This window comes from Tursiops truncatus, chromosome 8 (genome assembly GCF_011762595.2).
Source record: "Tursiops truncatus isolate mTurTru1 chromosome 8, mTurTru1.mat.Y, whole genome shotgun sequence".
Lineage (NCBI taxonomy): Eukaryota > Metazoa > Chordata > Mammalia > Artiodactyla > Delphinidae > Tursiops > Tursiops truncatus.
This window is the reverse complement of record NC_047041.1, coordinates 76,020,006-76,042,868: the sequence shown is the minus strand read 5'-3', so window position 1 is coordinate 76,042,868 and position 22,863 is coordinate 76,020,006. Positions and strand designations below refer to the sequence as shown.

At 36.9% G+C, this 22,863-nt stretch overlaps 1 protein-coding gene and 1 pseudogene across 3 annotated transcripts in view; one reads left to right on the top strand and one right to left on the bottom strand.

Moving 5' to 3' along the window:
- LUZP2 (leucine zipper protein 2) overlaps positions 1–22,863 on the bottom strand; it is a 447,757-nt gene that overhangs the window by 131,892 nt on the left and 293,002 nt on the right. The window lies entirely within an intron of this gene.
- LOC117313508 (small nucleolar RNA SNORA70) lies at positions 5,697–5,817 on the top strand (annotated as a pseudogene).

Below are 22,863 nucleotides of genomic sequence, written 5' to 3'. Positions count from 1 at the left end.
TAGCAGTTAAGTTTTAGGCAATATTTTGTACAGAGAATTAAAAACTCATACAACTCAGTAACAAAAGAAAAAATCTGATTAAAAATGAGTGAGTTCTGATATGGTTAACTACTCTATGACAAAGGAAGCAAGAACATACAATGGAGAAAAGACAGTCTCTTCAATAAGTGGTGCTGGGAAAACTGGACAGCTACAAGTAAAAGAATGAAATTAGAACACTCCCTAACACCATACACAAAAATAAACTCAAAATGGATTAAAGACCTAAATGTAAGGCTGGACACTATAAAACTCTTAGAGGAAAACATAGCCAGAACACTCTTTGACATAAATCACAGCAAGATCTTTTTTAACCCACCTCCTACAGTAATGAGAATAAAAACAAAAATAAATAAATGGGACTTAAAAGCTTTTGCACAGCAAAGGAAAGCATAAACCATAAACAAGACAAAAAGACAACCCTCAGAATGGCAAAAAATATTTGCAAATGAAGCAACTGACAAAGGATTAATCTCCAAAACTTACAAGCAGCTCATGCAGCTCAATATTAAAAAAACAAACAACCCAATCCAAAAATGGGCAGAAGACCTAAATAGACATTTCTCCAAAGAAGATATACAGATGGCCAACAAACACATGAAAGAATGCTCAACATCACTAATCATTAGAGAAATGCAAATCAAAACTACAATGAGATATCATCTCACACCAGTCAGAATGGCCATCATCAAAAAATCTACAAACAATAAATGCTGGAGAGGGTGTGGAGAAAAGGAAACCCTCTTGCATTGCTGGTGTGAATGTGAATTGGTTCAGCCACTATGGAGAACAGTATGGAAGTTCCTTAAAAAACTAAAACTAGAACTACCATACTACACAGCAATCCCATTACTGGGTATATACCCTGAGAAAACCATAATTCAAAAAGAGTCATGTACTAAAATGTTCATTGCAGCTCTATTTACAATATCCAGGACATGGAAGCAACCTAAATGTCCATCAATAGAGGAATGGATAAAGAAGATGTGGTACATATATACAATGGAATATTACTCAGCCATAAAAAGGAATGAAATTGGGTCATTTGTAGAGACATGGATGGACCTAGATAGTGTTATACAAAGTGAAGTAAGTCAGAAAGAGAAAAACAAATATTGTATATTAATGCATGTATGTGGAATCTGAAAAAATTGGTATAGACGATCTTATTTATAAAGCAGAAATAGAGACACAGACGTAGAAAACAAATGTATGGATACCAAGGGGGAAAGGAGGGGGTAGAATGAATTAGGAGATTGGGATTGACATATATCCACTATTGATACTACGTATAAAATAGATAACTAGTGAGAACGTACTGTATAGCACAGGGAACTCTATTCAGTGCTCTGTGGTGACGTAAATGAGAAGCAAATCCCCAAAAGAGGGGATATATATATATATATATATATATATATATATATATATATGTATAGCTGATTCACTTTGCTGTACAGTATAAACTAACACAATATTGTAAAGCAACTACATTCCAATAAAAATCTTTAAAAAAGAATTAAGAAAAAAAGACTTGGGGAACTGAATAGACATTTTTCCAAAGAAACATATAAATGGCCAACAGGTACATGAAAAGGTGCTCAACATTACTAATTATCAGGGAAATGCAAAACAAAACCATAAACCACAATGAGATATCACTTCACACCTGTTAGAATGGCCATTATCAAAAAGATAAGAGATAGCAAGTGTTTTTGAGGATGTGGAGAAAAGGGAATACTAGTGCACTAAAGCTGGGAATGGAAATTAGTGCAGCCACTATGGAAAACAGTATGGAGTTTAAATAGAATTACCCTACGATCTAGCAATCCCATTTCTGGTATATATCCAAAGGAAATGAAAACAGGAGATAGAGAAGATATTCCCAAGTTTACTGCAGCATTATTTACAATAGCCAAGATATGGAAACAACCTAAGTGTCTGTCAATGGATGAATGGATAAAGAATGTATCATATTGAGTATAGATCTAGATGTTGGGTTGGCCAAAAGGTTCATTTGGGTTTTTTCCATTAGACCTTACAGAAAAAAACAAACGAACTTTCTGGCCAATCCATATATACACACATACATTTTGGAATATTATTCATTCATGAGAAAGAAGGAAATCCTGCCTTTTGCAACAACATAGATGGACCTTGAAGGCATTATGCTAAGTAAGATAAGTTAGATAGAGTAAGACAAATATTGCATAATATCTCATATGTGGAATCTAAAAAAGCTAAACTTGTAGGAAAAGAGAGTAGAATAGTGATTACCAGGAACTGGACAGTTGGGAAAATGGAGATATTGGTCAAAAGATACAAACTTCTAGTTAGAAGATGAATAAGTTCTGGGGATCTAATGCACAATGTTGTGGTCTATAGTTAATGATACTGTATTATATAATTGAAAGTTGCTAAGAGAGTAGATCTTTTTTTTTTTTTTTTTGGCTGTACGCGGGCCTCTCACTGCTGTGGCCTCTCCCGTTGCGGAGCACAGGCTCCGGACGCGCAGGCTCAGCGGCCATGACTCACGGGCCCAGCCGCTCCGCGGCATGTGGGATCTTCCCGGACCGGGGCACGAACCCGTGTCCCCTGCATCGGCAGGCGGACTCTCAACCATTGCGCCACCAGGGAAGCCCGAGAGTAGATCTTAAATATTCTCACCACAAAAAAAAGAAATGGTAATTATGTGAGGTGATGGGGGTGTTAGCTAATGCTATGGTAGTAATTATACTGCAATATATAAATGTATCAAGTCAACATGCTGTACACCTTAAACTTAGACAATGTTACAATTATTACTCAATAAAACTGGAAAAAATCACTGAGTGTTGAGTGTGTGTATTTAAACTAGCATTTGTTAAATGCTTATTTTGTGCCAGGTATTGTACAACGTGCTTTACATATATTATTTCATTGAATCTTTGCAGCAGCCCTACAGGCAAAACATTCTTAATCATTTCCATGTTAGAAATGACCAACCTAAGGCTTAATGACGTTATTTAACCTGCCCATGTTCAAGCAGCTACTAAGTGGTAGAGCTGGGATTTGTCCAGGTTTAACCTCTACCAGAACCCATGATCTTCTGGTAGAAGTTTTTACTAATTCTCTGCTTGTGGAAAAACAAACAAACAAGCAAAAAACAATAAAGACAAGTCCTGGATTTCTACTGAATAATGCATGGGCAATAACCAAAATGTACATAAACATTGAATTAGTCTTTGAGTTTTTAATTCCAGACACATGCACTTTCACCAGCCAGTAAAACCCCTCCAGGCAATAAAATAAATTATGGTTTATAAACTAGCTTTGCCCCTAGAGCAGTAACAAGGCAAGGTAAATTTGTTGTGAAATCATTAGGAAAGATCAGCTAATTCACTTGTAATTACTCCTGAGAATATTATCTTCCTGATTTGCCCAGTTAAGACTTGAACACCTGCCACCCTCTCTTTGCAATTCTGGGAATTCCCAGCCCCAAAAAGCCAGTTCATCCTAAGAATCCACCTGAGAGACTTATAGCAATTGACTAAAACTCTGTTTTTGGAGTTTTACGAAAATTTATTTTACCATTTCCTCAGCCCCGGGATTTAAAAAAAAAAGTGTTGGAACGTATTTCCACATTCAAATACAAGTGGTACAACTGCATAAGACATATCAACACTATGACATTTAAAGCTAATGTCATTAACTTTAAAAATTGTTTTGTTCCATCTTTGCTAATCAGTCACCATTGCATTTGTAATGACTAAAGGTCATCAAATCTTACTTACAAGAATAAATTTGGACCCAGTTTATTATTTATGATTTAATTGAAGCTTGCCAAATATTGACTGTTGTGAGCAATTCCTTTTAAAGTTAGTACTAACAAAGATCTGATGTTATAGTTCAAGCCGGACAATAAAGTTTAACTGTTAAAATTTCAAAGGAAGATAATTTATTTAATACTTGGGGTTTCTGTTTTCCTCCCAGGATCACTGGAAAATTCCTGTGAGGTGTGGCAGGAAGAATAGGATTACCATTTGCTTTTATGCTCCAAGCTGACATAAATTAGTCCTGCTGATGGTTTTATACACTGAAGTGATAGGGGCATTGACAGAATAATTATCTTGTTTTAGTATTACCATAAACCTGACTCCACTAATAAGGGATGTGTCTTATTAAAGTGAAAAAGAGACCAAGTTTTTTTCATATATTTTAGCCTGAGTTTGGTATACAATTCAATATGTATATATATCCATAAGCAATATTTGCACTTTTTAAAAATGTTTGATCTCACTGCTGCTAAATTCATGGGGCAATTCCTGGTTTTGTCTTTTTTGTTTTATTATCAGGATCTAGAGAGTGTCATACAGAGTGAGCTAAGTTAGAAAGAGTAAAACAAATATCATATATTAACGTATATATGTGGAATCTAGAAAAATGGTACAAGCAGAAATTTCTGAGACACAGACATAGAGAACAAATGCACGAATACCAAGGGGAAAGGGGTGGGGTGGGAGAAAACGGGAGATTGGGATTGATACATATACGCTATTGATACTATGTATAAAATAGACAACTGATGGGAACATACTGTATAGCACAGGGAACTCTACTTAATGCACTGTGGTGTCCTAAATGGGAGGAAAATCCAAAAGGGAGGGGTTATACGTATAGGTATGGCTGATTCATTTTGCTGTGCAGTAGAAGCTAACACAACATTGTAAAGCTATTATACTCCAATAGAAAATAATTTTTTAAAAAAAGGTTTGATACGTTCCCCCTTCTTGAGATATTCTTTTTTCAACTTGTCTTATGGAACGCCTCATTCTTTGTTTTGTGTTCTTTCTTTCTTTTTAAGATTCTCAATGGTCTTTTGTCAATCTCCAACGCTTCTCACACATCTCAACTCTGGAGTAACTCATGGCTGAGTACTAGGACATTTTCTTTCTTTATCCTCACTACCTCATTGATTTCATCCACGATCATGGTTTTAAATACAATCTCTTCTCAAATCAAACGGCTAACTCATCCATCATACGTAGTCATCTCAAATTTGAGGTATGCAAAATTAGCGTCATCTTTTCCCCAAGTCTTCTTCAACTACAGTCTTCTCTCTCTCAGTTAAGGATGGTACCAACTTTCTGATTTTTCCTGCTAAAAATCTTGGAGCATTCTTGACTCTTCCCATTTTGTCACTATGTACGTAAGTTACTCAACACATATAATTGGCTTCATGATAAGATACATATACAGAATTAAATATTGCATCTGCATCATTCTCTCCAGTCTCTTTTTCAAGAACTCCTGTTAGAGACATATTACAGACTCTCAATCTTTTATCCACGTCACTTATACACAGACACACACAGACACATACACACGCACAAACATACCTTTTTATTTGTGTGAAATTCTAATTCCTCAAATTATGCTATGAGTTACTATTTCTCTTTTCAAACTTGTCCAGACAAGAGTATTTGTTTCTAAAATAGTTTTATTTTAAATTATTCCAGTGTTTATAAGCATATTTTTTTCAAGGTTAATAACTTTTAAATTTTATATCCACCCCCTCCTTTATTTTCTCTTTTAACATTTTTACAAAGAATTGATATTTTTCATATTCTTGCATTTATCTTTTAGATTTACCTGAAACGCTTATTTTAGCATTTTTATCTGTGCAGCCGATTAAGGCAATTGTACTTTTTCCCCATAGAGACCTGGGTGCAAAGGCTACAAATAGTAGTGTATGTAGCCTGTTGCTTATACAGGTTGCCCTAAGGGACAATGGAAATAGCTCTTTCCAGTGGACATCCATATGTGACCTCATGCTGTTCCCAATCTAGGCTTTAGACAGGTATGCAGGATGCCTTTGGAAACCACCAGGGCACAGTGGCTAGGATTCACATTGACTAAGACATCATGTCCATCCACACCAACGTGCATAACGAGAACAATGTGACTGAGGCTCTATGCAGGGCTAACTTCAAGTCCCCTGGCTGCCATAAATTCCACATCATCAAGAAGCAGGGCTTTACCAGTTTAATGTGAATGCATTTGAAGAGATGGTGTCTGAAAAGTGGCTCTTCCAGGAAGGACCTCGAGTCACACATATCCCCAGTTGTGACCCCTTGGACAAATGGCAAGCTCTGCACTAGTAAGGGCTTTGACACTGCCCCCTCCTTACTCACAGCCACCAATAAGTCCTCTTCATGTAAAATAAAATGAAATAAAATTTTTGTCAGATTCTTCTATAAAATTATCTACACTGAATTCTATTTGTTAATTTTTTTTACTGTCTTTCTTAGCACTAGGATTTTTATGTATTTTGGAATTTGGTATGCAGATTCATTTTGTGATGGAGTATTTATTTATTTATGTTTTAATTTTCTTTATTTCTGCTCATCAGTACTTGCCTAGTAGTTGACCAGTTGGCTCTACCTATTCTTCAGGTTCTCTAATATTTATAATACTAAAAGAAAGTATGCTTTGAACTCATGATCTTGTGGCTTAGATCAAACATGTTAAGGGTGTTCACAGAAGGACAGTTCACAGAGGGACAGCTCCCCTACTTATGATTATCAAAACTATTTAGAGTGCAGGTGAATGAGTATTCTGCTCTTGGAGGAAACGTCTGTGTTCAGAGTGCACTCTGAATGCTGTGGACAAGGCAGCTGCTCACATGATGCTGCTGAAGGATTTCATGTCAAATTTACTTCTCTCCGTCTCAGTTTTGGCCCCTAGTGGTGTCAGAAATTTCACCACTAAAGTCAGAACCTTGGTTTTGATTTTATTAATTTAATCATTCATCTATTTATTCTTTAAATATTAAATAAGTGCTCCTGTAACCCATGTATGGTAGGTAAAAAAAGGCATTAATATATGTATCGATGTTCTACGTCATATATCATTAGGGAATTGCAAATGAAAACAGCAGTGAAATTCCACCGCATATCTATTAGAATGGCAAAAATTCAAAACACTGAGTACACCAAATGCTGCCAAAGATTTGGAACAGCAGGAACTCTCATTCACTGTTGTCAGAATATAAAATGATACAATGACTTTGGAAGACAGTTGGCAGTTTCTTATAAAACTATATATATTCTCTAACATATGATCCAGCAATTGTGCTTCTCAATGTTTACACAAAGGAGTTAAAAACTTAGGTTCACATAAAACCTTCGCAAGGATGTTTATAGCAGCTTTATTCATAATTTCCAAAATTAGAAGCAACCGAGATATTTTTCAGTAGATGAAAGAATAAATAAACTGTGGTATATCCAGACAATGGAATATTATTCAGCACTAAAAAGAAATGAGCTGTCAAACCATGAAAAGACATGGAGTAAACTTAAACGAACATTACATGTCAATCTGAAAAGTATACATTCTATAATATTCCAACAATATGACATTCTGAAAAGGTAAAATTATGGAGACAGTGAAAAGATTTTTATTTGCTAAGGGTTTGAGGGAGGGAGGGATGAATAGGCAGAACACAGAAAATTTTTAGGGGAGTGAAATTATTCTCTATGAGACTGCAGAGATAGATTATGTAATTATACATTTGTCAACACCCATAGAATATACAACACCATGAGTAAACCCTAATGTAAGCTTTGAACTTCGGGCGACAATGAGGTTTCAACGTGGGTTCATTGATTATAACAAATGTGCCACTCTTGTGTGGGATGTTGATAGTGGAGGAGGCCTCAGGTGTATGGAGATATAGGGTATATATGGGTATCTGTACTTTCCACTCAATTTTGCTGTGAAACTGAAACTACTATAAAATATAAAATCTATGAAAATGAGGAAACGAATCTGTTCAACTTTATTAAAAACAATATCTGACCTCACAATCAACAAAGCAATAGACAAATAATCGGTATATTCACCACTTAAACCAAGTATATTGGATCTTCCATATAAAATATATATTCCTTGAGGAATATCAGCATGATTGTGTAACTGGATGGTTATTAATAAAAATATTTTAAAACTTTATAATAAAACTACCTTAATATTCATAAAGTGGTCTTATACCATAGAGAGCTCTTTGAAAGTTCCTAAAGTAGCAGATTAATAGTTAAGAACTTAAGAACTATTGAAATAATGGACAGTATAACAGAGATCACAAATTAAACTATAAATATCATTTTTGTTGTTTATTAAAAATAATGAATAAGCACACTAAAGAAAATATTAATAGTTTTTCAAATTGAGATATTTTTACAAATGTACAATTTTTTTTTTTTTTTTTTGCCGTACGCGGGCCTCTCACTGTTGTGGCCTCTCCCGTTGCGGAGCACAGGCTCCGGGCGCGCAGGCTCAGCGGCCATGGCTCAGGGGCCCAGCCGCTCCACGGCATGTGGGATCTTCCCGGACCGGGGCACGAACCCGTGCCCCCTGCATCGGCAGGTGGACTCTCAACCACTGCGCCACCAGGGAAGGCCCCCAAATGTACAATTTTAAGCAAGTAAAATTTTACAATTGATTGTATTTATCTTCTCTGGTCGTTATGCACATACCAACAGCCCCCCTACACATTACTCACTCATCCTGCCCACCTTATAGACACAGAGAGGTAGTCAGATCTAGCTTCATCTCTGTTCTATTGTACAAACCTATCTTGATAAGACATCTGTTCCACCCCTATTTTTTTTGCAAGTAGCCAGTCATTCCTTTTTATTATTGCTAAATATCTTCACCAAGAATAACTTTTATTTCCCTTAAACTAGAACTAAAAATCTTTCAGCTGAATGAAAATATAGTTGAACTTTAAATGCATTAACTCATTAAGTATTGATGTATCATTCATAAGGTAAGTTATGAATATTCCAAATAATAAAACCCATGTAACAGTGAAGTAAGGACACATAGAATAAGTGAATCTCTTAACTCACAGGGCAAATAAAAAACAAAGCCAAGATTCAAACCCAGGTTTTGACCTCCATCAGATCCCCTGTCTCCATGGGCCAGGCTTATAAAAGGCTTACCCCTGCCTCTGACCCCAAAATGCAGCTATGAACATAGCGTGAGGAATTCTCTCCTGTGAAGCAATTACTGTCATGCTATACAGAGCACTTTCCACAATGCAGACACGTTTGAAAGAACGTACTGCTGCCTGGTAAACATACTGTTGCCACGGTAAAGGAGAAGAAAGAAGGCAAAAAAAATAAAAAAATCCCTAAGTAGCTAAGAAATGTCCAGTGCTAGGCAAAGGCTGAGTTACGATAACAAACGAGCTGCAGTCTTCACCATCTAGGATTTTACAATCTAACCCCTATGTGGGTAGAGAATGAGGGGAACCTTACGACCTTGAAAGATATCATTACCTACTTGCTTACCTACCAAACCTTACTAGAGACTTCCTATAAGCCAGGGGGTCTCAAAATATGTTTTCACCGGCAGCAGCATCACCTGGATACTTACTGGGCCCAAACTGACCCAAACTCACAGAATCAGAAATAGAAACTCTGAGAGTGGGGCTTGGCTATCTGCATGTTAAAAAGCACTTCAGGTGATTCTGCTGCTCACGCAAGTTTGAGAAGCACTGCTGAAAGCAAATGTAATAACTCACCCCCGATTTATACAGACACAATCTAGCGGGCATTCCATTTCTGGGTTTGTGCTCACAGCTAAATCTCTCTCGTTCACATCATGTAGAAATATTTTAAGTTGACTACTCCCATTCTTTCACCTTCACCACCCCACCTTGAATGATTTTAAATAATACAGATTATCTGAGTGACACGTGGCTACCTTCAAATGCTACCCTAGCATTGTTACTGAGCAGCCTGCTCAAATATGGTGAAAGCACACACGTAAATCTTTCTGGCTGCAGTACTGTGATGGGGTTATTTTTCACGATGACGGGAATATGATTCAAAAAGCCTTTAACATAAACCTTGCACTGTATACTCTCCATGAATAGTAAACCAGCCAGCCAAATAACCTTTCTAGTGTCCACTTTCACAGACATTCCCTTTGTATTTTGTAAGGGTCTTGAACCTCAACATTGCCCCTGCTTGACTTGCAGTTATGTTTTCCAGCAAACTCATCAGGGGTCTGATGTCAAATGTAGACTGGGCTAGTGTTTCCCACTCAAGGTGTTTTGGCTTGGAGTTCACTCAAGTCTCAAAGCTTAGAGTTGAAGGTAGTTTTTTTTCTATCTCAGTTACTCTACTAACCATAGTATAGTATCTTTATTATAGAGTCGATGACTTATAGTCATAAATAATGATTTATAAATTACTCGGTAGTAATAAAAATCAATATAAGACTGTTCATTTAGAAAGTCATAGGCATTTTATTATGCAATTTGCACGCATATTTTTACCTTGTGGTTCTTCTAATAGCCTTAGGAGGTGCTAGAATATTCATTTTGCAACTTAGATAACTAAGACTGTGCATTTCACACTGTGATATTGCATTGCCCTAATCCTGCGTGCTTATTTGATGCATTTATTAGAATAAACTGGGTTTAGCTCTGTGTGATAGAGACTCATAATAGCGGAATCTTAAACAAGATAGAAGTTTCTCTTCTCTGCCTTTCTGACGCATAAGTCAAAGCCATGTGATTCTATCCCTTGAAGGTGTTAAGGGCTAGACTCCTCTCACTTGGTGTGTTGCCACTTCTCTGATGGTGCCCTTGACTGTTTGGTCCATGATGTCTTCACCTCTATATTTACATTTTACCATCAAAGGAGGGGGAAAAAAGAGAAGAGTAAACTCATTTCCTTTATGGATACAACCTGGGAGCTATCATATATCTCCTTTGTTTATAGAACAGTGGCCAGAACATGGGGCTGGGACATGGCCCAGACAGTTGAAAAGGAGGTTAGGAAATGTTTATTCTGGGTGTCAATTTGCTCAGATTAGAGTATCTTTTAGACAGAGAGAACAGCTTTGGGGAAGAACTATCAATATTTGCCACATTTAGTCACCCTCTCTCACCTTAATTTAGAACCTAGATCTTAACTCTTAAAATAGGAAGTGAAACTGGTAAATAATAAATCTTTAGTACTAAAGTTATTCAGCAGAACACATGAGAAGCACTTTTTTCAGCTGAAAACATTAGTCCACCTACTGCCTCATGCTCTATGAGTCTGCAAAAATCAATTAATTATGAATTTTTCTCCTAAGCCACTTATTATCCATCTGGTGAGAAAGCATCATAGGTGAAGGCTTTAGTCAATATTCCTCACATTAGGGTCCTCAAGTCACCTTCAGAACCACATAGGGTATTTAATGATAAATCAATCCTGGTTCCTTCCTAAACTGGGTGAATCAGAATCTCTGGTAATGTGGCCCAGGAACTTACATTTTAGCATTACTCCCAGGAGAGTCTTATGCACACTAAACTTTAAAACCACTGCAGAGTGAGAGGAAGAAATAGATAGATTTAAAAAATATTTTTATTGGTGTATAGTTGATTTACAATATTGTGTTAGTTTCAGATGTACAGCAAAGTGAATCTGTTATACATATTCATATATCCACTCTTTTTCAGATTCTTTTTCCATATAGGCCATTACAGAGTATTGAGTAGAGTTCCCTGTGCTAAACAGTAGGTCCTTGTTAGTAGAAATAGATAAATTTAAATTCTTTTCTGGCTCTGTCTTATGACCTCCTATTACTGTCCTTCTGCAGTATCTGCGGGTTGGTCTTCCTATGCTTATTAATTCCTGGCAGGTGTTAGAGCTCAAACATTATGGTAGGAAATTATATAGACTCACTAAAAACAGTCAGACCTTCACAGTCATTAACTTATACAAGCTTCTTAATGATGTGAGGTAGCTAGCAAAATGCAGTATTACTATTCACCAGACAAGTCAACTAAACTGACATTCAGAGAGGTCAAGAGATTTGTACAATGACACACAGAGGTGGATGGAGATCTTTATATGACTGTGGGTTCTTGCTATTCTGCACCTTCTTACAGCTGTCTCCCAAGAAATAAGAAGGTTGAGGGCATAGCCTCAAGCATAACCACCAGTTGGCTTCAGCTTTGACACGCTAGACCCATGAAGATGTTCATCTTGACACCTCTTTCCTCAGTGCCTGTACTTTATCCCAACCAGAAGTCCTACGTAGCAATTTTTTTTTCTACGTAGCAATTTTTAATGTTGAAAATAATATCTAAGGTCTAATGGTTTTCCTGAGGGAAGATGGAATAAAGTAATACTGAATGCCTGCCCCAGGCACTAATCTAGGCTCTTCACATAATATAGATATAACAGCTAGCACTCTAAAGACCAAGGCTTTTGTCACGCTACCATTCTGACTTATCTCATGCAGGGCTTATAGTAGAAAAATAATCAATGAGCCTGCATTTACCTTTATTTTTAAAAATTATATTCAACAATGTAAAAAATATTCACTACTTAAGGAAGTTATGAATAGATGTAGAATTTCAAAATCACTAAATGCCGCTTCACTTTCAAAATTTGGAAAGACCTACAGCTTGTACAAATCTTGTGCCCACATTTGATTCTTCTTGTAGTATGCCTGCTGTGCTCCGTGCTTTTAGACCAGCACTGGGGTTTTAAAGCATTAGAGTCTGTGAATAAACTGTCATCACATCTGTTTTAATTGCATTTCCATCTGCTCATGCAGTGTGCACCTGTGCTTGGCTGATTAGACTAGAACAAGGGAAAAAAGTCTTCTAATATGGTTTGCCTTAGAGTCAAAACCAAGATTTTTCACTTTTTATTTGATGGAGTGTCAGAGAGGAAAAAAGAACACGGAATGCAATTCACAATGCATGTGTTTTAGTCCTGGGTCTCCCGTTTGTAAGCTGTCACTGTGGACATATCTGTACTGTGACATTTCTGAACCTCTGTTTCTCCATCTGCAATTATGTCTGCCTCGTCACTATGTTAGTGTGAGAATAAAAGGAAATAATAAAGGTACAAGTGCTTTGTAAATATAAAAAATGCAATTTTGCATATGCCATATAGTCATATGTCATTGAGACTGAAGCAGAAACTAAAACAAGGTGTAAGATTCTTCTCAAATACAGAGTTTGCTGGTTAATTAAAAAAATACATATGTTCTTCTACTGCTTCCTAATGCTGAAATTACTCTCCATTTTCGTGAGTATAAAATGGGAGATCAGAGCAGGAAGAGAGGAGTGTTGAAGAATTGATATGTAATTAACATTTTAAATATGCCTTTTAATCCTCCAAAATGTTTTAATATCCTTAAATAGTTTAATAGGTGCGCTACTGAGCTGCTGCAGCCAGGGCAGGGAACAAAGTGCTTAGATTAGGGAATACAGCTGAGACTGAAGCAAATAGAGCAAGCAAATACAGTGTGAAATCATTCCAGATGGAAATAAGTACCTATAATTAGTACCAACATTGTGCAAGGCATGTTAGAGGGAACAAACCTCCTTCAGAATGCTACTGAATCAGACTAGCACTGGTATGTAAGGTGAATTTTCAGTAATTTTAAGTAAAGACTGAGAAAAGTCTGCAAACAATAATACTCAGAGATAAGAAATCAATAGCCCAGTTCAGAGTGATGTGGGGAAAAACAGTGTCTGGACACATGAAAGGGAATCAGAACATCTTTGATATTTATTATAACAAGGAGGAAGAAGGTAGAAGAGGGGGAAGAGGGGACAGGAAGGGGGGAGGAAGTGGAAGGGGAAGGTAAGCAGGAAGAGGAGGAAACCGTAGAACACCAGAATCAGATGTAACTAATGGAAGTCCAGGTTTCCATCACTTCCTTAGCAAAATAGGATAAGGAATGAAGAGATAATTGTACAAGTACCCGTGTATCATTACAGTTTGGGAAAATTACTTCCTAAAGTAATTACACATTACAAAGTTCACTCAAAATGTGGGTCAGTCATTCTCAAACAAACGTTTACATTGACTTCATAAAGTTCTGAATTAGTCTTTCCAGACGCTATTAAACAATTCTTAATGTGGGTTCTATAGAATACTGGCCCTATGGAATAATAACTGTGATAATATCACTAACAATTCTATGATGAAATAAATTTGAGAAATATTTCTCTTTACTGAAGGACAGCCCAGAATCTGATTTAAAGAGAGTCTGGTGAGTCTTCAGGGGCAGTGTAGAGGTCATGATACTTCTAGTGGAACTCAGGCCTTTCTGGTAATTAAATTAAAGAATGATGTGTCCAGAGGGCACAAATTCAGGTTGACAGCACAATTTAAAGAATGAGTGCTTCCTGGAACAAAGTATACATGACAACTGGTTGATGGTAGCAGACTGATGAGAGAGATGACTAAATTTCAAGAGACTAATTATAGCCCGATAAAAAGGAACACTGTCTTAGTGGTTTAAGGTCATTAATCAACCATTTCCACAGAGGAGACTGTGGTGGTTGACAACCTCACTAATAATCAATGTAATTCAAATTCCCAGGATAGCACTTTTATGCATCAAATTTGTTTTATAAAAATTGAAGAGAATATGAAACACTTAGAAAAAGTGGAAGTATAATGAAAAGGTAGTTTTAAAAACTACTAAAGAGATAATAAATTTGTATAACCCTTTTGCAAAATAATTTGACAATATATTTAACTGTCTTACGATTCTTATTACACTGTAACTCAGTATTACCATGTTTTAAAGAATGAGCCTAAAAATAGTATAGGGGAGAAAGAAACAAAGGGCAAAAAGTTGTTCATTACCCACTATTTTATAACAATATAAAACCTAGAAGTAACAAAAATGTTTTCCAGAAGAGATGGTTAACTGAATAAACAGACATTCATCCCATGGCCAATTTATCTCCTTACTGTTTCCCTTACATTTAGATTGTAATCTGTGACACGAATGGAGAACAACAGCTATTGGATTTCTTACCAAGAAAATGATCAGGATAAAGACTCCGATCACATGAAGCTTTGTTTTCAATAAAATATATTATCTAACAGAAATCCCCTTAAGGCTTTTATATAAATGATAGTCTGTGACAGAGATTAACACAGACCAAATTTATTGGGTAATTTTTCAGCCAGCAGCATCAAAAACACAGAAAATTTAGAATAATTTTGGGACATTTATTGTAAGTTTCTTCACTCAAATCCTTACTCAAAAACCAGGAAATTCTACCTTTGATAGACAGGTTTCTGGGTTGCAAGTAACAGAAACAGATGCTTGCTATCCTACAAAAAATGTTTGTATGTGTGCATATATACGTATATTGATACATATATATAGGGAGAGCTATACTCAAAGATTTTGATAGGTACAGGATGGTTGCAGGATGAGGGTTAGAAATCAGGCACCAAGATTACATTACAGCTACTCTTAAGGGATCCTCCAAAATATTCTCTAAGTATTCAAAATTCTGGCAGAACAGGTATGATCAGGAGGTTTAGGTAATGTGATTGTTCAAGAGACAAATAGCAGAAGGGTATGGCCTACCTCAGCCCCTGTAAACAGAAGGCAGCAGAGGAGGCAGTAAGACTACAACCAAAGGAAAATTCCTCCAGATGGGAGAATAAAAGGCAAGTGAGATAATGAGAGACAGATTAAATGTTCTAAAGCCAAAAATTGACAAAGTTTACTACAATAATCTCCAGGGCTGCTTTGTACTCACCAAGGGCAATCACCAAAGCCATAAAATATGCTATTCACAGGATAATGTTCTTTGTAACAATAATACAAGCTCTCCTCCCCTTTATCGGGTGTCCCTGGTCACTTCTACCCCAGATTCATATCCACTGGATCATGCTTACATGACTTGTGGGATAATTCTACTTAGGCTGCTTCTGTTTTACCAGGTTTTACCAGCTTATACTTAATTATACTTAATTTATCATTCCACTCCCCATTTGGATTATTCTTTCTGGTTTCTGCTAAGCTGTCTCACTATGAATGACAGTCATTGAGTCCAGGGTGGTATTATCCTTTAAGAGGAGACACAATTCTCTCACTCTCCTTTTTCTAGTCAACTAGCAAATTCTCAATATTATTTTCTACTTATTTAAGATATCCAATGTCTCTTCTTATCACTGATGACTATTAATAATTCTGAAAATGTCTGTAAAGAAAATTTCCCTAAAGAGATGACATATCTGGAATACTAGATAGATAGACTGTGTCACAATCTGCCTTTAGTCCCCTCTAATTCCAATAACATTTACTGTGATTCTGCTATATACCTGATTGGAGCTACATTGTGAAGATGAATGAGGCCTGCCATCTGCCTTCAACATGCAATACACTGAGAAATACAGACATAGATTGAACATGCTATACTACAGACACGGTAAATGCTAGTTATTGATATCAGCTAGGTTTTGTGGAACCCAGGTGAGGGAAAATTGGCATTTCTGGGAGGCTGGGAAGGCTTCTCAGAAAAATTAATATTTATATTTTACTTTGAAAGTCACAGTAGGCCTCTCTCTCTCACATACACACACACACACACACACACAGGGCCATAATCTAAGTATAACCTAACTGCTGTTTAGCCTCTCCTTCAGCCAGAAAAAGGTCTTGAACTTTAACTCAGGCTAGCGCTGAAGCTGAAATTAAGCATGGATTAGAGAGGACTAGAGAGAAATTTAGAAAAATTTGCAACCTGGGCAAAAGTGGCTCAGGGATTAAGAAATTATCTGATATGTAAGGCTTGATGAGGCAACAATAAGAGAAAACAACAGCTTTTGGTAATGACACACAGCCTTGTCCATGGGCAAGGAGGGAGATTTAAATATGTCAGGTTAGTTTGGGGAAAAAGTATGGGAGGGGCTGTACTTAGAGCATAAAATGTTAAAACAGACAGGGTGGGAATGTTTTCTTAAACAAACAAACAAAAAAAGAAACTTCAGTTTCACATAACAGATCAATGAAATAAATACCCTTCTGTTTAAAAGACTCTAATGTAATATTTGCTCCCATCCAGAACTGATGCAATTTTACCCTCTGCAATCTCTGCTGTCCTCTCATTTGCTTTGCCAGTATGTGTGGGGCTGAGTGCTTTCAATTCTACATCTGCTCGCATTACCTGACCAGCTCTCAAAACTCCCAAAGGTAGACTTTGTCATAGGGTGGAAAATCTTCCATTTGTGGAGTAGGTACTCAAAGATGATTTGGGAAAGGTCCCAAAGATGCTTGGCAAATATGCAAAAAACACATGGCCAAATCAGTGGTATCTGTTATGTGGACAAGTTCTTGGATGGCTGTTGGCTCTTTTTTATAATTCCCTCTATTTTGGTGCTCTTCCATTCTCCCGATTACATCTGGGAGAAATCTTCAGTTAGGTAGCCATGATCTTTAATACCCACCGGACGCCTTTGACAAGGGTAGTGAGATGAGTCCATGGGAGCAAGAGTTGGAGGCAGAAAGGTTCAAAAGAGCTATAGCAACAGCTACAGATAACAAGTGGTACTAGAGCTTAAGAGCACGTTGGGGCAGGCTTTTAATTCACCCTAAAATTGCTACACTTAGGTCCAATCATGGCAAAATATTTGTAGCATTCCATTCTAGATTTTGTTTAAATTATGATGGTGGTCCCAAAGGTGTAGGAGGAGTACAACTAGAAACCCTTTGTTTTTGAGATGGCTGGACAAGGTTTAATCAGAACTGTGAGGATCCTTGCCTTGCATCTGAACAGGAAGATTTAGATTATAAATATAATATATAATGTGATAAAATATATATATTTCTCAGAGGGTGGTATCATCTTTGAAGGAATGCCCTGAGGTTCTTGTTTACACTGATATTCAACTGAGTTCCCACATCAGAACTGGTTCCTTGTAATGTTGGGGAATATGGAACCAAATTTACATTTTAAAGAGAATTCCCAGGTGGTTCATTGTGCCATGGTTTGAGAACCACTGATATAGATATGTAGAGGGTAAGATGTTAGCCTTCCTCTCTGTGTGTGTATATGTGGAAGGAAATTCTGAGGTAAGAAAACATCAGCTCTCCTGGAAACTTTCAGTCCTGAGAATTTGCCCCAAGTCCCCTAACCAACAAGTATCACAAGGAGAGCAGTGGGACTATGTCTCACAGGGTACCTAAAGATAACAGGAGGCTTTCAAGTCTCCATGAGAGTAAAGCAGTCTTGTCAAAGGAAATCCGAGGAGCTTGCAGTCTATAGCCACACCTAAAGTAAGTTTAAACCTCAGTAGAAAGGGTAGGTGAACCTGTGAACTGTTACAGTTTCTGATTAATACCAGGGGCAGGTGAGAGAACACTAAAACTTGAATGGCACGGCTAAGAGAGAGAGAGAAAAAGAGAGAGAGAGAGAGAACAGCTTCAGATACATATATATATATATATATTATCTATATAATATATTATATATTAATTATATAGATAATAATTATGTATATAACATATTATATGTATAATATATTTTATATATATATATATATATATATATATATGTAAAACCCAGTGCTTCTTTGAAATGTTGCCAAAAGGAAGAATATAGCAAAACCTAAGAATAGCCAGTAACCCAGACAATCATGAAAGTTATACCTGAGACATTCCTGGGAACTTCAAATCTAAGTTCTCCCCCTGTCTGGAGCCTTGTTTTATCATAAGAGGAGAATGCAAGTGGTTTCTATTGGCTAATAAAAGGAATCCTTCCTCCTTTCTTTGGTGGAAATGTACTATTTTATTCATTTATCCTCTTAAAGGAAAAGAAGAAGAAGTATGGTCCATAGTTTATACTCTCTTAACTGAGTTGCCTACTAACTCTTCAAAAGAATTTTTGAAGCCAAGAGATGTTACTCAGCTTCTGTTGGTGTGCTGCTTTCCTGGGAAATAGGTTTTAAGACGAATTAATACCATTAGCAGCAACTGTCCACCTCAGCATGACCTCAATCTAGCTCCAGGCTCATCTCTCCCCAAACTCCTGGGAGTTTTGAGAATCTCATCTTCTAATTAATCTGAGTATTTCTCAGGCATTGTGGTTGTATTTCTGCCATTTCCTCACGTTCTACACTTCTGCACTGATTGAAATCCTAGGAAGTCCCTCAAGCTTAGCAAAAATATCACCATTTCTATGAAGCCTTGCTAGATTTCCAAAGACCCCCAAACAACTTCTCCCTTTTTTCACCTTACACATCATGTTGACATATGCACCTAGCTTCCCAACTGCACAGCTATAAGTGGGATACTAGATTCCTTTTGCTCTATTCCTCACTGCATGTAGCACAGTGCTTTGCACACAGTAGTGTTTGATAAACATTATCTACTACATCTCCTCTTTCCAATGGATTTGTTACAGAAAAATGCGGTTGTACATACGTTACTAAATGGATCATTAAATCTGGCAGATGTCACTTTGCTTCTAAAAGAAACTTTTGAACAGTTTCCCCTCAGAACATCTTGTTCCAGGCTGGTTGTCATGCCCAACAGAATAGTCACTGCAGGGTTCAGCAAGAAATATGTCTAATTTCCTTCCCTGATAGGGAGGTTATACAGAGAATTACCTTCATGGGATTATTTCAGTTCTTCTTGTGAGCCAGGAATTGAGAGGAGCTCTTTAGTTATAGCCTTATGAGAACATTAGGGGAGAAAAAAGAACTCAGGAAGGTTCATGACAATTTGTGAAGAATAATAAAAGGGACACTAAAAATAAATCAGTATCTGATTTGAGCACTGATAAGGATTAGACGAGAAAATGGATAACAAGGGTCTAGCCCACGGCCAAAAATAAATCTAAAAAATATGTCATTCCACAGGGCTAAAGGAATTACTAGAAATGTATGGTAAAGACATTTAGTGTGAATGAGGGGGAAATAAGAGAGTGCTGGTGGCAGCGAAGGGCGGGGTTGGCTTTGGATAATCCCAGAGCCTGAGTGTCGAACTATGCTACACTTGCTGTGCCCCACAGCCTGTGCTGGATGGGCAAGCCAGGGACATTCAAAGGGACTAGGAAAGAAGCAGCAAAATGTTTGGACCTTTAGATTATAATCTTTAAAAATTGTTATTTACTCAATATTTGTCATGGGCAAACTGACCAGGCCAAGTGTTTACACGTACACTATTATCAAAACTTCTCAACAAATATTTTAAGGTAGATTAAATTATTCTACTTTGGAAATGAGAACAATGTTAAGTATTAACAAAAACAGTAGTTAACATTTAGTAAGAACTTTCTAAGTTCTTGAAATTCTGCTGAGTATCAAACAGTGATTTTCAGGTGAGATTATCTTAGAGCACCTAACCCAGAGTTTTTAGGTCACAGAAGTGGTATGTGCCAAAGCTATTGGTCAAACTCAACTTGTTCTTGTTCCTTTTACCCTCTTCAGTGTGTCCCATCTCTGACACGTTTGCTCCAATTTTGTGCTAGCATTTCTCTGCTGGACTCCTGGACTTTCACAAAGAATCTTTCATCCATGGGTGATGGTTTAAATTCACATTCTTCTGGGAGAAGATGATAGAAAACTTATTCCACAATAACAATATTATTCTCCTCCTCAGTGTGTGTGTTTTTTTAAAATTTGTTTTATTTACTTATGGATGCATTGGGTCTTCATTGCTGCACACAGGCTTTCTCTAGTTGCAGCGATTGGGGGCTACTCTTCGTTGCGGTGTGCGGGCTTCTCACTGCAGTGGCTTCTCCTGTTCTGGAGCACGGGCTCTAGGCACGAGGGCTTCAGTAGTTGTGACACACGGGCTTAGTTGCCCTGCAGCATGTGGGATCTTGCCAGACCAGGGCTTGAACCCGTGTGCCCTGTGTTGGCTGGTGGATTCTTAATCACTGTGCCACCAGGGAAGTCCCCTCAATGTGGTTTTTATTTATACTTCCTTAATGCAAATTTTTAATATCCTTGTTTGTAATTTGCTTATTTTCTTTGAGGAAATGCCTATTCTTTGCCCATTTCAAACTGAGTTATTTGTATTTTTATTATTGAAGAAGATTTATTTATATATTCTGGATACAAATCCTTTATTTGATATGATTTAAAACAGTTTATCTCATTCTGCAGCTTGTCTTCTTACTCTATTGTGTTTTCTGAGGAAAAACATTTTCAATTTTGATGAAGTACAATTTATTTTTCTTTTTTTACTTATTCTTTGTACTATATCTAAGAAACTATTAGCTAAACCATGGTCACAAGTATCTACTCACAGGTTTTCTACTAATTTTTTTAGTTTTAGCTCATATACACATCTACAATCCATTTTGACATAATTTGTGTATATGATATCTAGCCACAAGGAATGAGGTAGTTCTTTTCAGTGTGGGATGAATGCCAAATCAGAGTTTTAATGAATAATGATGTGCTACTATACTAAGTCAGAAGACATGCTTCCGATGGACCCACTGTGCGAAGTCCTCCAAGTTTCATTTAGATCCAGTGCAAACATGGTACACTTAACAAGTGTCTTCCTGTGACTGCACAAATCTTAGAACATGGAAAACCATTAAAATCCATACTAAACTTACTTTCTTTAAAATCATTTAGTTATGGAATATAATTAATACCTTTTAAAAATCACATTATTTAATCTCAAGTGACCCTTTCTCCCAATGTTTCCAATCAAAACCTGCCCTTTATTCACTTTCAAAAATGTCTTAGACACCTACTCTGTGGCAAAGCACTATGTTAGCTGAATGGGGTGAGAGGTAGGACACTGAGTGAGATAAGCAGGGGAGACAAGAGGTTCAGGAAAAGTAATATGTATGGTCAGATGTGGTAACCTCTAAAGTGAAGGTGCATACACATAGAAGGTGATCTGGAACAAAGAGTAATTCTTTCTGTTTAACTCCGTTTCCTCCTCTTCCAATATTATTTTAGGCCTCTATGAACTTTGCTTTATTTGAATTATTATTATGTAATTATAATCAATTATAATCTCTTAGAATAGATTTTGATCAACTCTGCACTATGTACTTATGAAGATTATTAGCTGGAAGTAAGGAAGCAGTGCGATAACAGTAAGAGTTAAAGTAAGCCATGGTAGATGTGGGATGATAGGGCGCACAGATAGGTCTCTACGTGTAACAGGACCGCAACACATGGAGCTCATTTGTACTGACTGGGTTCCTGGCTAATTAGTGGGCTGAGAGTGGAGGTAGATGCAATATATCTCAATAGAGTATAACAAGCCACATAAATGTGATTGAGTTCAGTATTATGATTGATGAGTGATAAATGTGCTGTATCTCCCAAGAACATTGCATTTCAAAATGGATGTGAGATGAGCCAAAGAGTAAAGCCCTGAATATGGACGTGCAGACATGGACTTGAGGCCATCATAGAAGATTTTGCTTCTTTTTTATATTTCTTGTTGCTCTTGCTGGTTGTCTCCTCCCCTCAAATAGTGCAAGCTCAGCAACACTCAAACTACACCTCATCCTACTTTGCATCGGAACATCCCTATGGATTATATTATTCACAGCCTTATTATCATTCAAAAGGAAAGGGTGTAGCAATATTTTCTCACTTTATACGGATCATTAAAGTTCTTCGCATTTTGCAACAGCTCTTTAGTTTTTCCAAATGCCCCTGGTGAGACAGTCAAGACAGGCAGAAATACAGAGCAATGAGGCATTATCTTAAATTCCAATTTCTCTAGATGTGATAATAACAACTTCTTAGAAACTTTCTCCCCCAGTGAGAAATGAGAATAACTTTGTCCTAGTAAGTTACTTGAGTTGCCTTGGAAACCATTGAGCTGTCTGAAAAGAATAATTTTATCTTTAAAGAGAGCATCTCTCAATATAGTGGTTATAATTTTTCAGGAAAAAAAGTAAGATAGAATGGAAAATTATATTTTCCATTCTGGGGAGGGAACAAGGCTTGGATGACAAAATTCAGTTTCAGAAGGACAGAGAAAGGCTGCTTCTCTAAGCATAGGCTCCTAAAAGTATACTCAACAACT